Source organism: Strongylocentrotus purpuratus, unplaced genomic scaffold (genome assembly GCF_000002235.5).
Source record: "Strongylocentrotus purpuratus isolate Spur 01 unplaced genomic scaffold, Spur_5.0 spur5_scaffold_12, whole genome shotgun sequence".
NCBI classification, from domain to species: Eukaryota; Metazoa; Echinodermata; class Echinoidea; order Camarodonta; family Strongylocentrotidae; genus Strongylocentrotus; species Strongylocentrotus purpuratus.
Window position 1 is genome coordinate 5,577,063 of NW_022145597.1, and position 16,009 is coordinate 5,593,071.

Genomic DNA, 16,009 nt, shown 5'->3' on the forward strand with positions numbered 1-16,009 from the left:
GCAACAGAGCGAGGGGCCATGAAGCCCAGGGCCTCTAAAAGACTGACTAACCCCCGTGCCGTGGGGGAAAGCCTCTTATTAGAAGTTTCTATATTCGGTGTAATTGGATCTCTAGATCACAGCGTACTGGCGCCAGGGCGCAGCCTGCAGGCTGGCCCGGACGCAGTACCGCTGGCAACTTACTACAGGGCAAAGCTCCAGTCACACCAGCCCAAAAATACGTGGTGTGGGGAGCAACCTGTCTCGAGCCTGTACTTTAGATGCCCTTACCAACCCCCCCTGCCGACCTAAACTCACTTGCTAGTGAGGCGGTAACGACAGCCGTAACTGGGGGGAGGAAATCGAATCCAGATCCAGAATTCTTGCTCATCGTTAACCTGTCGATGAGACAAAACAAGCTTTGTCTCCTGTATTTAGGGGTAAGAAGCAAAAGAGCTCGTCCACCGAGCCTCGGCTGGGTCTGGAGATAAAACGTGACATCAGGCGCGAGGATGACCCGGGTTTCACAAAGACGTTCGGGAGTGACCTTGGTTTCTCAAGTGATGTGGTTCCATTCAATGCCGTGGAGCACCAAGGCTCCGCGCTCGCTAAGTCTTTCTGTGAAGTGGTGAGGCGGTACTGCCCTGGTCCCACCAGCCATGAGGCTGAGGAGGCGAAGTGGTAATCTGACGGCGAGGGTTTGGCGTCAAACGTTTCTGTCAGCAGTTTCTGTATCCGCTCAGGCGGCTATGTTTTGGGGTTTGATAATTTTTTCGCTCGGTCAACTGGGGTTACCAGTGGTATCGGTAGACGCCAAAGTTTGGCATCAAATTTATTACCCCTTTTGGACGGTGGCTTGGCGCCTATCTCTGCCTGTGCCCCGGCTGGCTTTGAACCAGACCCGTTCACACCGTACTCGGTTTCAGATGTATTCTCTGAGTTCGTTGGCGTCAAAGTTGTCACCATGTTTATTGGAGTTAAAAGTTTGGGCTACTGAAGTTGTCAGTAGACGGGCGCCATGATTTCAGGCGGAGGTTTGCTCCTATCCTTGCCCGTGCTTCAGCCGGCATTTCAGCCGGTCCCGGTCACACCTGATCAGGTTCGGGTTCAATTTTTGATTCTCGGGTGTTGCTTCTCTGGCATCTGTTAGACCTTTCAGGCCCAGATTGCCTGGTGCTGCTGTTGGCTTGCCCACCATGTGCCGTCGGCCCTTGTTTGGGGTTAAGCCTCCAGCTCCTGCTCAGACTATTAGGCTATTAATATTATTATTATTATTTATTATTATCATTATTATTATCATTATTATTATTATTATTATTATTATTACTATTATTACTATTATTATTATTATTATTATTATTATTATTAGTGCTCCTCCAGGGGCAGCTACTATCGGCACCTTACCCCATCTTTGGGGGTGCGTGCCCCCAGTCCGTCGGCTTGAGTGGGACTCTGTCTCGCGGTTTTCTTCAGATATGCCTCGGGTTCTTAGTTGAGTTTCCCCCAGTGACAGAGAGCCCCCGGTCACACGGTGGCTTCTAGCATCAAGCTTTTCAGCCTAAGGTGCGATGTAGCGTGGTTGTAATGACCACGCTGGGCCTGTAGCTAAACCTACCAGCTTTAGTAAGGCCTTTGAGCAGGCTTCGCACCAGACGTTTCGGCGTAAGGTAGGAAGCGTTTGCTTTTGGATGTCGAGTCTCCGATTGTGACTTTGACTGTGAAGTCCATCAGGCACCCAGGGGGATGATGGTAGCTGTGCCCCTGCCCTAGGGGTGTCTTGACTGGACTCAGTTGCACTTTCTGGTGTTCAGGTTCCCTTTTTGTTTTGGGACCCGTCTTGCTAAGCTCGGCTTCTGAGAAGCTCTGTGCTGTTGTTGGCCTTTTTAGGGTCTTTGCCCGTTGTTGGTGGCTAGACTCCCACCGTCCACTTCCCTTGCTACTCCTCTGTGAGAGGAGTCGGTAGGTGGATCAGTTTCTCCTTTCCCCTCTGGGGTTTCGGTTATTCCTAAATATCATTCACCTGTATCTTAAACATGATACCAGGGGTGTTGGTACCTCCTGGGCTCTTTTCCATGGGGTAGCGCTTCATGTCATTATGAAGGCTGCCTTCTGGCTTTCACCTAACACCTTTGTTTCGTGTTATCTTTAGGACATTCCTGCGAGTGAGGAGTGTGTTGCTACGGCCTGGTCCCCCGCTAACTTTTGTTTGGAACATGCCCCCTGCTTTCATCTGTGTTGGTCTAAGCAATAATAGGTAGATACATATGATTTATTGTGGTAAATTAGTTACATCAGAACTGATTTATTATTTACTATACTAATCTATGTACATGTATCTACCTATGTCCCTCCCTCTGTCCCCTCTCCTTGTTGGCAACATGTCCCTGGTTGTATCTTGGACTGCTTTAAGAGAGGAAGTTTGCATGCGGTCGTAGTGCGCATGTGACAGGTGGTATAGCAGGGCCTTGGGGTGGGGTAAGCACAATTGTGCCTTTTTTATTTTGATGACTGCTTCGTCTGTTCACCTACAATTTAAGGGACAGTGCCATGTAGGCTCATCATTCACATGTCACCATCTCCCAGCCAGTAATTACCTACACCTAATACCATGAGTATCAAAAAATACCAAAAAAAGTTCAGTTCTTGAACTAAAAACGTGCCTCATCCAATATGATATCAATCAGCTCAATGGATGTAGGAAAGAAGAAATGTGGATATATACACAACATTCACTTTAAAAACACTTTTGATGCCAAGAGTGATGACTGCAATCATAGTTGAATATCTAGTGCATAATTTTACAATGGTGAAATAATATCCAATGCAAACATCTTCTGACTGCCAAGAGAATTATTGAACGAGACAAAGAAGTTGATGCATAGTAAGGTTACACTGGTTGCATAGTTATGCAATCCATGACTGCTAATGTCATAAATATTTTCCACACAAGCAAATTACGATTTTTCTAACTAAGGAAAATTACTCTTAAATTAAGGGAGCAGATTGGTGAAAGTTTGAACGAAATCGAACAAACAATAAGGTTATGAATTTTTGAAAGCTGTAATCAAGTTCAAATTGCCTGATCGGTAATGTTGCTGTGATGTAGTGGCGGACAACTATTCAGCTTATTATAACACACAACAGTACTAAAATGTCAATTTTTCAAAATGTATGACCCAGGGGATCTTTTTCAAGCATTTCCATTCCACTTCTAGTTTCTCAATGTCATTTACTTCATTATTTGTTTATTCTATTTCTTCTGTGACTAGGCAATTATACCTATTTCTAACTTCCATAAGGTATTTTTCTGATATGACCGTTTTATTTAGAGCTTTAACATCCAGAAGAGGGTTTCTTTTTGTTCTGGGGAGTGTATTCTTAGCTTTATTTCAACTTCTGCAATCACCGGGTTGTGATCAGAATCTATGTCAGCCCCTGGGCATGTTTTAACCTGCTTGATTAAATTCTTGAACCTGTTCGTTATTAAAATGTAGTCGATCTGATTTCTATTTGCATCTCCTAGGCTTTTCCAGATGTAGGTTCTTCTTTTATGTTGTTGGTAAAAGGTGTTGGTTATCACTAGATCATGTTCCTTACAGAACTGAACAAGTCGATCACCCTGTTCATTACGATGGCCTAGTCCATATTGTCCAACAATCTTTCCATCCTTACCTTCCCCGTCTTTATCATTCCAATCACCTATCACGATAACAACTTCTGTTGATTTACAGTGCTTTAGCATTTCATCTATTTGATCGTAATATTTTTCTACTTGTTCATCACTGTAATCACTGGTTGGGGCATACACTTGAATTAATGCTTGGTTAAACGGTTTAGCTTTCAGCTTCATTAACGTCATTCTCTCATTTAATGTCCAGTATTAAACCTAGAATGTGTTTCAAGATTTTTCTTGATTAACATTCCAACACCATGTTGGTGTTTTTTTCCTCCAGAGTATATGAAGGTATAATCATCTCTCTTCATGCATCCATTATTAGTCCACCTAGTTTCTGCAATACCTATAATATCTAGTTTCATCCTATTAGCCGCCTGAATGAGGTTATCTAATTTCCCTGCCTTATACAACGTCCTAACATTCCATGTCTTGTTTTCAGGGACAGAGCATCACAACCTAATCTTTCCGAAGGCTTTGAACTAGGTTGGTCATTATAATGTACCTTATTTGCAAAAGGCAGCAACTCTTCCCTAAGGCTATTTGCAGCAGGACTAATTGTCAGGCTTGCATCTCGCTTTTCTCTCTGTTTGTACTTATTCATGATGTTGCAGACAATGGTAATATACATGTACATGGTGAGGTAACAAACTCTTCCATGGTAGCTGGCCGTTGGCTCCATGTGAGCTCATCCGCCCGTAAGTTCTATATGTTATAGATCTATAGGATGGCTACACACCCTATGTTAATTGGGTGATGGTTCAGTTGAGCTGTCACGAGCATGAAGAGAATGGCATGATGACACATAGCAAGCACCTTAAACTACGAACTAGCCCTACCAGGAAAAAAAAATGCCTGATCTTGCTGCACCGTTCTCCAGCAATTTAAGGTACAAGACCAGCTAGAACATCACTCACAGGTGCTCTAGTAAGACAGGTTATAACCTACTTACTAGTTACAGCTAGCCATGTATAATCCAACTTGATCTCCCATAACTCTCAAGGCATCTACAACTATCCATCACCCTGCACGTCGCTGGCTGTAGTGTCTACGGCATTACAGTAGCAATTGTGAGACAAGAAGTACTCAAAATTGGCCAGACCAATTCAGAGGACCTATAATTATATGCTATCCATAATTAATGTGACATAGTACCCCATGGGAGAAGGCGCTCAGGAGATAGAGAGATAGAGAGATAGAGTGGGAGGCAAAAAAGATTCTTGCTATGAATGGTATTTATCCTATTCAAAAAAGCAAATCTAGATTTGATAAGTCATAATCATAAATAGTGAGCAAGAAAGTGTGAGACATGGTGAGAGATAGGAAGAAAGGGAGAGAAAGGGAAACAGATGATGGGTCTTGATTTAGAGCTGATATACAGCCGGTAATAATCGCAAAAAGCAACAAAGAGAGAGAGAGAACAAGGGAAGCTAAAATAAAATATGACTCTTATACAATAACAAATTAATCTGATAAACAGTACTTTTATATATACAGACTTGATATAAATATGATGAGTACACTTTTTTTCAAGATGAGAAAGACAAAAAATATTGCTTTGTATCTGACGTGCAGTATTTGAACAAGCCATTCAGCAGTATTGTAGAGAAACAGTAACATCTAGATTCAGTAACTGGCAATATCAGGGAAAATAAGGTAAAATATCCTTATTAATCCCAATATTCAGATGTATACCGGTATATGAAAATTTGCAAAACAAACAGTTACCAAAGAGATTAAAAAAATCATGCCATGAATAAAATGTTTAGAAAGTAGATTCTACAAGTTATAACAAAGAAAAGAGATATGACATAATCAAGGCAAGGAAGCACACCTAAATGTAATTCATTACTAGCGAATGGAAAAGTTGATCACTAAAAATAAACATGACAAGTCTGATATAAGATATTAAAAGAACGAGAGAAAGAGAGAAAGAGCAAGATAGCAAGAGATCAAAAGAGAAAGAGAGAAAGAAAGAGAAAGAGAGAAATAGAGAGAGAAGGAGGGAGGGGATATGAAATGTGATTGGTAAGAGGATGAGGATGAGTAGGAGGATGAGGAATAGGGATACATAAGATGATGAGCAAGATGAACAGGTACGATGATTAGGATGAGGGATAAGGAGAAGGATAAGGAGAAGGATAAGGAGAAGGATGAGGAGAAGGATGAGGAAGAGGGATGGGTAAGAGGATAAGGAAGAGGATGGATATTAAAGGGGCTGTGGAAGATGGATGTGGAAGATGGATGGGTAATATGATGAAAATGAGGAATGGATAAGAGGATGGGGATGGGGATGAGGAATGGATATGAGGATGAGGGATGTGTAATATGATGAGAATGAGCAATGGGTAAGAGGATGACGAAGAGGGATGGATATTAAAAGGACTGAGGAAGAAGGATAGGTAAGAGGACGAGGAAGAGGAATAGGTAAGAGGATGGGGTAGTGGAATGGGTAAGTGGACGATGGAGATGGATGAGTAAGAAGATGATGGATGAGGGTGGGGTAAGAGAAAGCAGAAAAATCAGAACTGATTTTATTATTTACTATATGAATCTATGTATCTACCTATTATTTGCACGCCACCATCAAGAACTTTTTAATAATGTCACGTTCGCGCATGCCCCACACCCCATACATCGCCTTCGGACCCAGCCTCAGGACCCGCTGCCTGAATAGCGTCCACTGTCCATTTGAAGATGGATTCTCGGGACGCAGGAGAAAAGAGCTCCCACAAAATGAGGAACAACTGGTCATCCTTTCAGTGAACCTTAGTTCTATCTAAGTACCACTTGAGTGCCATGAAGGGGCACCAGACCTTGTCCTCCGCAACCCACGAGAATTCCGAAAGGGGACTGAGGAAAACCTCCACCGGTCCGGAGGACGCCGACTGATTTTTGGAAAACCCGACATGAGTGGCAGCGAAAGGCGAACGGTAACCACGAATAGTGGAAAGGGCTCTACCCTTGTCAAACAAGTAAGTCAAAAAACCACTATCACACCTGCCGAAGTCTACGGGTGAGACCCCAAGGCCTTAACACCAAATGGAGAAGGGCTCCAAAGGAGAGTTGTAAAGGGTCCTTGTGGGATCCCTACGACTCTGGACTATAAACTATGAGACCCTCTTTCTTCAGAGAGTCCAGAAGTCAACGTCCTCCCGACACCGTCCTGGCAGTCAGAGAGAGCAAGCACCACGGGACGACGACGGAGAATCCCCGCCAGAGGCTGGAACAACACGTCCGGCCGAGAGAGGGAACAGATGTCCGCAGCAACAGGGACAGAAAACCGAACCCACCGACCTGAAACAAGCCAGACGGGAAACCCGCCGGGGAGCCTGTTGCCCCAACATCAGCAACGGACTCTGATTACCCTCAAGGTTAGCTGGGGAATTGTGTCCAAGAGATAATTCCCCCAAAAAATGGAAGCACTGAATCCAATGACTAGGGTAATAGTATATTTGTAAAGCACTTAGAGACATTTGTATTAAACGCTATATAAAAATTGAATATTATTATTATTATTAAGACGGATCCCAACCTAAAACAGGTACCAGCTTACAACAGACAAGCGTAACTGGGCTTCAGAACAGACAGATGGGACCAGGGTAAACCCTGTCACCCACCAAGATGCTTTGTTACAACGAGAAGCCCAGTCTGAACGGTTGGAGAGAACGCAGGCTGAGGTCTAAAAATCAGCACAGCCTTCTCCGTCTAAGTCACAGTCGGAGACTGGACATCAGAAGGCTACAGTAAACCTCATAAAATACAAACTACAAACTTCGTTCCCCTTGCTGAAGCGTCGGGTGACGAAGCTTGCTCAAGGGCCTTGCTAAATCTGGAAGGTTCAGCTAAATAGGCTCAACATGGTCACAAAACATAAAACCAAACTATCACGAACAGACAAAAGGTCCCGCCGCAGAAGCGGTGATCCGTGAAGCGTAACAAGCTAAGGTGGGACGTTAGGTCAGTGAATAAATTAACCGCCTTACCACACGTAAGAAATCCCAAACAGCAAAGGCCGTAACGCCAGGACCAAACGCCCTAACCCAGCGGCGTACCAAAGCCTGTAATTTATGGTCGTGAAAGTGGAAATATGCGGAGCAGAAATGATACCCAAATTTCTGCAAAAATAAATATGTGACTTGGGAACCTGTACCACCATATTAATAGCAATAAAAAAGAGGACGGAATTCAATGCGTAAAAAGAGCTAAGCCTATCGAAAAAAGGACAAAATCCTTGAATTTAAATGTGACTCAGCTGTAACGATGTCTCTGCCGGTAGGCGAGAATAGAAAGAGGATGAATGGCGGGTGTGCGTTGCGCACATGAACCCTGGGAAGGCGAATTATGGGGGTGGGGCATACGTGATTGTGATGTTTTTAGAGTTGTGGCGTAGTTTGGATAAACTAGCAAATGATAGGTAGATACATTGATTTATTGTGGTAAATATGGGTATTATGGATGGGTACAATGGATGGGAAAGATAATGAAGAGAAGATGATAAAGTATGAGAAGAAGAAAGAGTATTAATGATAATGTTCTAAAAGGACATAGAAGTGAGAGACAGAAAAAAAAGCAAGTCCATGCAAAGCGTAGCGTCCCTTCGCCGGGTAAAAATGGCCTATATTTAGCAAGTTTTTAATATTTATGAGCTGTCACCTTTGACCTTTGACGTACATACTCAACAACATTACTTACATTATTGAATGAAAACCACATTTTCGCATATATAAAAAGGTATTTTGCATATTTAAAGAGCTATGACCTATGACCTACATACTCCAAAGTTGAAATTATGCTGTATTTTGATACCTTGTACCTTCATATCAAGTTTCATTCAAATCCGTCGAAAAATTACTAAGATTATTGAACAGAAACCAAATTTTCTAATTAGCTTTTTCCCCACATATTAAATGAGCTCTGACCTTTGACCTACATACTCCGCAATCGAAATTGGGCTGCTGTATTTTGATACCGTTTACTTTCATATGAAATTTCATTGAAATCCGTCAAACATAATTACTAAAGTTATAGAGCGGAAACCAGATTTGGGTATTTTGCATATTTAATAAGCTATGACCTTTGACCTTTGATCTACATACTTTGAAATCGAACTTAGGCTGTATTTTGATACCATGTACCTTCATAACAGATTTTATTAAAATCCGCCAAACATTACTAAAGTTATCGAACGGAAATCAGATTTGTTACGAACGGACGGACGGCAGCGTTACTAGATCCCCTCCGACTTCGTCAGCGAGGGGATAATATAAGACTAAAATATACATGTAAGAGAAAGTAAAAAAGAGAAAAGGGGAGATAGATACAGATACAGAAAAAGAAAAAGAAAGACGAAGACATTAACAAAAATACAAACAAATAGAAAGATAAAAATGATATAGAAAGAGGAAAGATACAATTTTCTTTTCAAAACTACACCCTTTGCGATCTCCTCACAACCTTCTCAATCTTGACCACCCTTTCTTTCCTTTCCTTTTTTACTTCCATATGACCTAATTCTTGGTGTACAAACCACATAGTGTTACCGAAAGCCTTGAATTGTGAATGACATACGATATTATTCTCCTATTGAAAGAAAGATTCAATACTCTTAGAAGATGTAAAGAGCTATCAAGAGAATTCTACAATATCGAGAAACATCCCTGCTGCAATGGAGAGAAGGGTAAACCAGAGAGAGCATTGGACAAGATAAACAGCTGCTAAACAATACTGAGAATGATTAGGTATTACACATTTGAAGTAGAGCCTACTGTATTAAAACATTAATTTATATTAGTGGAGACTTGAGAAGAAAAGTAGAAAAAGCTATATTACATCTTTATTATATTTTAAAGGAGTCCTATCCTACCATAAGAAAAATCAAAACATCCCACAATAAAAGCAATTATATATGATTAAGATATAAACTGGAAAGATAAGAGAAGGAAAAAAACTATTCATTTCACAGAGAGTCTAACAAATCCTATTAGAGAACACACATGGGATTTACAGGTGCTGTATACCTGAAAATAGTGAACACGATGTATTTTTTGTCTGATATAATGCTTAATATGTCCTCTGGTAAATATGAATAATAAACTAAATTTAATTTTGTTTTTTACCCCAGCCACATAAAGGTGATTTATTTCTTCATATGTGATTTTGTGTTTCTTCTTCGAATTGGTAACATGTCAGGAAAATGCACCCCTTTAAAAGATAGGATTGAGAATAATCCACTACAAATAGAGAAACAGAAGGGGATTTGCTTTACCGGTATATGAGTAGAACCTACATATGCATAACATGTATATAATGTATAAGAAAATAGGATTAAATAAAAGTAATTGCAAATGGGAGAAGATGAGATTTCAGTTGTTTCTTTTAAGGGACTGGAAAACTTTACCAAGAATTTTATGATCACTAATGCTAAAGGATTATAGTGGTTTTTAGTGTTTTCCCGTGTAACTCGTCTTGACTTTGAAGGGAACACACATCCTTTTTAAACTTAATTTTAAACCTTTTTTTTATAAAAAAGAATGTGTTCTATTCAATTTAATTATTTTGTCCATCTTATTTTGTTTTTCATTTAACGTCTCTTTTTAAATTTTAAATTTCATATTTTTTAATTGTATTTTATCATTAGTTTGCAACCATTTTTGTAAGTTCATCATTAATTGTTGGCATCTTTTTTTCTTTCGTGCATTCCACATGAAAGAACATTCTGTCTACAAGTACATTATCAGTACACATCCTATAATAGGCCAGTTTGTAATTGCAGTTTGAAAATTTGGTTTTAAAAAATGTGCAAATTGAGAAAAATATTGGATACATTCAAACATTCATTTTATTTTATGCACCAGTATGGTATTTCATGATACACAGGTAAAGTTTTGCATCTCTAACTGGAGATAAATGGCATTCATGTGACTCCTCAAGTTCTACAATCCCTATTAGCTAGGCCTCTCCATGTTCAGATATATATTTAGTGGTTATTTGGTACTAATTACAAACTGGGTAATTGGACAGCTCCTGCCAAGTCTAGCTCTTACAACAAGATACATTGATTTGATTGGTTGATTTGTTTTATTGTCCACATTACGTGGAATTTTTTACTTCACATGGCTAACAACTATATACAGTACATAAAGCATAGGTCAATTGAACACATTTTAAATTACACATTGCTCATTAATCACTGAGTAGGTCATATTAATAATTTAAGCTTAACCTTTATAAACTCAACACTAAATTTTATAACAATAAATAATACACATTGAAATATCAGTACAACTACTTTTATGAGATGGATGATTGCAAAACCAATAACTAAACTTACAAAAAAAGACAACTTCTGAACCCTTATAACAATATAACGTATATTAAAAAAGATTTTCAGCCAAATATTCACAAATTCTCAATGTAATAACCTACATGTCAAACCTCAGAAGTATACATGACTTCTATTAGGAGGTATTGGGTAAACTGATCTGGTGAGTAGGAATATATTATCACAAGGTAGACATTGAAATACCTGCATACTTACGACGTGTGTGCGCGTCCCACGGTGAGGCCTGATCTGTGGAATAAAGAGGTTAAACAAATGTTGTATTAGGCATCTCAAAGGAAATACGATGGGCAGATAATATCGTAAAAATAAACACAAATTAAACAATTTTGTTAGGTAAAGATTATACCAAGTTTATACATTAATTTCAAAATAGATTTATTTCTGAGTATGTAGACAAAATATAAAGACGTTTTTCACCTTACGGCCCTACATTTTACTTTATATAAACATTTTCCACATAGAGGATACATATAAATGGTATACACTCCAAAATGATGAGGACATGTGCAAACAAAAGCAAAGATGAAGACTCCCCATGTTTTGCCAGGTAATGCTATAATGCTATAAAGAATTAATACTATTTTAAACATATGAAGCCAAAATAATGAACAGTAGACATACCTTCTTGGAATAATTTACAGGCGGTCAAAGAAAGGGAATGGCCTCCGGCGTCTACCTCGACTGACCACACCCAGTCTTTCTTGACTACGATAGTACAGCGGGTCTGGTTTTGAGTGACCATGCACTACCCGTCTCGGCTTCCTCCCTACTACTCCTATAGCAAGGCGTTTACGTCCCGAGAACCTCAGCAGTGTTCGACCCAGTATCCCCCCTCGGTCTCCCCCCTGCTGCTTCTGCGAATCAGTCTGTAGGAAAGGAGAATGAAGTGAGTTTAAAAATCATTTATACTAAGGGGGAAGTCCACCCTTAAATTAAGTTGACTGTAATAAAAGCATAACAATAAGAATATGAAAGTTATGAATTTTAAAGCTGTCATCAGTGAAAAAAATGTGACATCATGCAAGCTCATCTCCAATTTGCTCTGTAGGCTACAGACAATTTCATGAATTTTCATTTTCCTAGATATTGATGACGGAATAGATACGTTTCATACAGGGGTTGCTTAACACTATACTTGAAATGATAATACTTAGGGTAAATATTTGATTGAAACATTAATTGATTGCACCTTTAAAAATTCATAACTTTCTTATTTTTAATCGGTTTATGCCCAAACTTTCACTGAACTGTTTCTTTCATGTTCTGATTCTAAAAAAATACACTTAATATTATGGTGGGCTTCCCCTTTAATTTCATTATGAGCAAGATGTTTCTGTTTCAAACTTTTTTTTAAATAAATAAAACAGATTATGTTTTGAGATAAATGAATTTTGAAAAACCCCTATATCATTGTGACAAATAACAATCATACTATTTAGAAACCTTGGATGCATCTCAGTTCATTTTGATCCAACTGATCATTAAAAGTTGCTGCTATGTTGTAAAGTTTTGGCTCATTGTCAAGTCTTCAATTAAAAAAATTGTGTTTGGTACATTGAATACATTGCATGCTCATCTGTTTAGTTATTTTTTGTTGTGGGGGTAGGAATTGTTAGAATACTTAAAATTAGGAAAGCATATAAAAAAATTTACTTACCCAGGCTACAATCACACATTGCCTCGCCTCGCGGCAATCCGGGCCGACCTCCGCAGGTTCTGGTTTGCCCGATTGGCGGCACGACGTTGCTCTCTCTCCGCGGCGAGCTGAACAGCGGCGGCAGCTGCGATCTCTCGCTCTACCAGACGCGGTGACCTTCGTCTCGGGTGGAGTTGCTCACGCTCCTCCGCCCTCCTACGCTGTTCATCCTGCTGTTGGCGATGAGCAGGAACGACCTCCGCACGACCGTTCTCGCGATGCAACTTGTTGACTGTATAAACCAAACGAAAACATAAATGAGGACATGCTACTAGTACATGCATGGCATTTCACAGATCACATTCAAATACACGATTCTCCATTTATTCTTGAATATACCCCCTGTCAATGCACCAACGTACACATTCAATGATCCCATATTACAGGGTAAAGGGGTAGGCTACTTTTCACGCAACAAAGTAAGGCCCGTACATACACAAAAATCTGGCCAGTATTGACTTTACACACCGGAGATAGGGGGTGCTTTCAAAGGGAGGGAACATGCATATATGCTGCCTACCCTAAATAACACTGAGTGGAGGGGGAGGGGGAGGGGGAGGGGGAGGCGGAGGGGGGCAGTGTAATTAGTTTCAAAATATTTTGAATCAATATACATATGTACATGAATCAATATTTACTCTTCCATTTTTAATATTTTTACCAATGGCAATATGCGGCCCTCGATTCCTGGAAAATTCTGGATCCGCTAATGGTCTGGGCAAATACATGTAGATCTATAGTCTATGGTCCACAAGACGCCTTTTTAAAATGTAGATCTAAGTTACATGTGAGAGATTTACTTTGAATAAATGCATACCGTGTTGCGTGCAGTAGAGTTCAACAGCGTTTTCGTCTAGCGAGTGACGTCCACGCCGGCTGCAACGTCTGCCATTCCCATGAAGCCCAATATGTGCAGAGCACTGGACCTCGGCTGGCTGTCTGTAATAAAGGAAACATAAAACAGGACATAGGTCTATAGTCTATTACTACTACTAGGTTGCAAATAATAGAATGCGAATATATAAGCAAAAGTGCAGATGTTGCAATTTTGGTAAGACATTCGATAGGGTAATTACAATGAATGACCCAAAACAAATAACTTTCAACTCACTGAAGGGTCAATATCCTGCGTGTATTAAAGGGATTGTATCAGCAGTTTCCATGCGCAGAAGGCCATAATTCGCTGACACCAGACTTGGTGGAAATACCATTAATGGGGGTACATCTGCACACAGCAAACCCATTGGCCAGTCATCCCCCCCCCCCCCCCTTCTGATTTCTCGGATAATACTCGAGAGTTTTCGGGTAACGGGTAAATCAAAGCATTACATAAGGTCTAATGCCTATGTAATGGTCATAAAACTCAAGGCTAACCCGGGTGATTGACAACACCTGTTGTTGGGTAAACACCCGAACGGTGTCGAATTCTCCATGAGAGCTGACTACTGAGTTGGTAAATTCATTTTTAATTTAGAAAATAACTATATACATACTGTCGGTGTTGCCAGCACTCATCCGGTTCATCAACAGGCAGGGGTGCCTTCCTCCTACAACGAGTACCCTCCAGGGTATTCATCACACAGTTCCCGGTGAACTTGTTGCCGTAAAAGACCATTATTACACAAGTGAAATAACAGTGGTTCAAAGCAAGCTAGGCGAACGAAGCAAAAGCTAAGTAAATATCTCAAAACGACTTGTCTAGGACAGAATCTAGCAGAGAATGGTTAATTTCTTGCTTCCCATCTTACTCGAAACCTAAAACCGATTCGCGCGAGCGCGCTATTTGCATGTTCAATTGAAATACATCACGTGATTTGAGCAGACGAAGGAAATGTATTTGCCAGCGTTACATCGTATAGCTGGCAAATGTTGTTTATACGGCCAATAAGTGGTAAACACTAATTGTTCTCTGGCATGCGTGACGGAATTATTCAATTCCGTTGCGTTGAAGGTGTTTCATTTGAATATGAAAAGAGAGGATGCGAGATAAGGGTGTGGCCGGTGTAGAGGGAAGTCATTCTAGCTTCAGAGTGACATCTGTATGTGATGGTTGCTATGGGTGATATTATGTGATAAACGATGTTAGGATGAACTATTATTTGTCTGCGGTACGATTGTATAGCAGACAAATGTAGTTTTTGTATCGTTTAATGAATGCATACTTATGTTGGCGCGGGGGGGGGGGGGGGGCTGTGCCCCGATGGAATGTATATTTGCATAGGCAGCTCGTACAGGTGTGCGAGCTAATTCTGCTACGGAGACCAGCTAGCACTATAAATATGACGGACAAAGAAAGCGGACAAAATATACAGTTCCTCAGGTAGACAAAGGAACATCCCTTCACTGCTATTATGTACAATGGTGAATGTACATGTGACGCCTGTTCTACACATTTTTACATAATAGCAGTGAAAGGATGTTCCTTTGTCTACCTGAGGAACTAAACTAAACTAAACTGTATATTTTGTCCTTAAACTTTCAACGAGACAACTTTTATTTACAATAAAAGTGCGTTGTGTCATGTAGTGTTACATGACTGTGTTTGAATAAGGTTTTCCAGAGTTTTTATGCTCGTTGAGTTTTATCTCTGGTTTTTTATCCTGGACCATGATAGGTCCGGTTTCCAGTGGAGGAAACGAGAAGAAATGTTTGTTAATTACATTCATACTGAATAAACGGCTGGCTCTCAGTAGTCGTTGTCAGGCTATTCCACAATAATTGAAGTGTATTATTGTGTTATTTGTGTGTATTGGGAGTCAAGAGGGATGACAGACGAAATAATATGTGAGATTATAGGACAGACTCACATTTGAGACTTTCAGTGCATTCACTCGAAGCAAAGTCATTTTGACTGCAACGGGCGCCAAAAATATGCTGTCGATAATTGATGTGCTATTGAGCATACCGTGCTACCAGGCAGGGGCGGATCCAGCCGGCGGCAGGGAAGGGGAGGGGGCCCAATTTGTGAGAAAATATTTAGTGGCGAAAATTTAAAAATCGCACCGGCCGAGAATTCGCTCAGTGGGGTGGGGGGGGGGGGGGGGGGGGGGGGGGAGGGGATCATAGGGATATACTATATTTTTTTTGGGGGGGGGCCCTTGAAAATTTGGAAAATCGCATCCCCCCCCCCCTTGAACGCCAGGGAGGGGGCCCATCTCCATAAAAAGGTAAAATTAAAGTGTTTTTACACATTTTTTTCCGGGGGGACCACAGGCCCACCGGCACCCCCTCCCCCTGGATCCGGTCGCCACTGCGAGCACATTTTCTTTCCCGGAAATTAAAAAATTTGGCCGACCTATATTTCGATGGCTGGGGG

General features: G+C 40.7%; 1 protein-coding gene and 1 long non-coding RNA gene across 2 annotated transcripts in view; one reads left to right on the plus strand and one right to left on the minus strand.

The window, feature by feature from the left end:
- Positions 1-4,306: 4,306 nt before the first annotated feature.
- On the minus strand, positions 4,307-14,716 carry LOC115918520. Its single transcript, XR_004063492.1, has 5 exons — positions 14,187-14,716; positions 13,511-13,632; positions 12,655-12,925; positions 11,619-11,863; positions 4,307-11,225 (listed from the first exon to the last, which is right to left on the minus strand). It is a non-coding gene; the product is annotated as an uncharacterized LOC115918520 (long non-coding RNA).
- The window catches only part of LOC581625 (helicase-like transcription factor), a 49,288-nt gene continuing 45,061 nt past the window's right edge, over positions 11,783-16,009 (plus strand). Inside the window, exon 1 of the mRNA XM_030981665.1 lies at positions 11,783-11,883. The gene's annotated coding sequence lies outside the window, so the exon portion shown is untranslated. The remainder of the gene's footprint in view (positions 11,884-16,009) is intronic.